This window comes from Cephus cinctus, unplaced genomic scaffold (genome assembly GCF_000341935.2).
Source record: "Cephus cinctus unplaced genomic scaffold, Ccin1 Ccin1_scaffold0132, whole genome shotgun sequence".
NCBI classification, from domain to species: Eukaryota; Metazoa; Arthropoda; class Insecta; order Hymenoptera; family Cephidae; genus Cephus; species Cephus cinctus.
In genome coordinates this window covers 75,734-77,932 of record NW_014332865.1, presented here as the reverse complement: position 1 = coordinate 77,932, position 2,199 = coordinate 75,734, and positions in this window count along the sequence as shown.

Below are 2,199 nucleotides of genomic sequence, written 5' to 3'. Positions count from 1 at the left end.
TAAAAAAAAAAAAAAAAAAAAACAAGAAAACAAAGTCCTCGTCGAGACGCAGACACGAAGGGTCGCGCGAACGCCCTTTCGAACCGGTGAAATCGCACAAGTATCCGGGAAGCGAGGTCCGTTGCGCCACTTGACGCAGTAAGACCGCACTTGCTGCGCCACTTTCTATTCTGACCCAAGCGATTCTTAAGTCGATTTAATGCCGATGCCATTTCCATTTCATTTCGCTATCGTTTCTCAAGGCCCGATTATTGGCCCGTAATTATTCGGCTACATCTGCAATTCTCCGTGCCGATTCTTCTTCTTCGCCCTAACTCTAACGAGCCTCCACAGGTCTCTGTTCGCAGAAAGAAGTATATCTAGGAGTGCATTGATATGACATTTTTCATAATTGCCGCTGCAATTGTTCAAAGTTCAAAGTTGAGAGAGACGATATGCCCCAGGAGTGGTGTCAGCTGCCATCTATCGAGATAGATGGGTGTGGCCTGGCAAGGGAAGACCGACAGCAGCCACACGCGGCATTATTTTCTCGAAGCCTCGGGCAGTGTACTTCGTCTTGCCTACGTTCTCCGTGTTGCCTCGACGAAACTAGGATTAGCATTGGGACCTACATCGACATCTCGCGCGGGCCACTGACACGCATATGACCTGAAAATCAACGTGGCGGAAGATTTGAATTTCAAATTTCTTTCCCGGACCGTAATAACTTTGGAATGTAACGGAGCTTCCTTCTTCTTCTTCTTCTTCCTCTCCTTCTTCTTCTTCTTCTTCTTCTTCTTCTTCTTTCTTTTATTTCTCCTTCTCCTGCCGCTGTTTCGCTTTTTCTTTGTACCTCGAAAAGAGTGAGGGCTCGACACTTCCGATGCTTTTCAGCTTCCAGGATCTCCGTATCACGATCGATCTTACGGAAACGCAACACAGTAATGGGAAAGAAGGGCTATTCGCACTGAAATACTTTACATAAAATAGTTTTTAATTTTTAATACCTAACACTGGATTTCCTACTTTCGGAAAATCTTTTGCTGTTATTAATTCGAAAAGAATTTTGAATGTCGTATAAGCAGAAGAAGGATATCGCCATCTGCTGCGTTTCACATGCAACTCTTTCCGTTTTATAACACTTGAAAAGGAAAAAAAAAAAGGAATCGTTTGCCTATGTGTTGCCTGTCACAATAATATTCATGACAAGTACGACTGTTGGTGTCCTAAGTTTCGTAGAGGCAGAGGCAATGGCAATGGCAATGGCAATGGCAATGACAATGATAGTGGCAGTGGCAGTAGCAGTGGCAACGTGGCATTATGGCAATAGCGTAGAGGCGAATGTGTGCCACTGGGTCTCGCGGTCTCACAATCGTGCTCGGCAGTGGGATCAGAAAGTCCCCCTCCTTTCCGCCCTGTTACGGGTTCACTCAGCCTCCCCTCTTTCTCTTTCTCTAGAGTCCCCCCACCACTGGCATTATCTGACTCTCCTCTAGTCTCAACGCCCGCGACTCTTGCCTCTGAGGCCACTCACCTTGTTCTCTTCCACTTAGAGACCGTGCGATCGGCTTGGCCTGTTATTCTTCGTTTTTTTTTTTTTATAAAATAATCTATCGACATCGGCTGTACGAGAAAGGGTAGTCTCAGAATCTAGTGTCGAATGTTAAACTTTTAGTAGGATAAAGATTCAGTCTAGAATTTCTTAACCCTTCCTAAAGCCATATTATTATCAACCAGACTCTCAAAAACGTGAAAATGTCCAAAATACATTGTTTATCTGAAACTCACTTTAACTATAACGATAGTAACGATTAAGGAACAAATATAAATAAAATAGGTACAGATCATAGGAAGTTCGATCTTCATTTTCTTGGCTTTATAGCGTTGCGGTTTACTCATGTTGGAGATGCATAGGATAGACAAGGGTCAAAAGGCTAATACACGTACCATGGAGAGCCGAGTAAAATTAATATATATGAATATAATTTTATAATTTATCTATATTTATTGTCATTGATATAAAGATTGTAAAGTATACAATGTACGTACATACACATAAATAACAAAAGATGAAGGTGGGTTAGATCTGTGGGTACCTGTGGGATGCGAGGGTAACTGATAATGTGGAATCGATAAATGCTTTTTACTAAGTAAAAATTGCTTGGTATAATAAAGGATGACGCCGAGCTATAGGTAAAATAAGATGACGAGTATATGGTT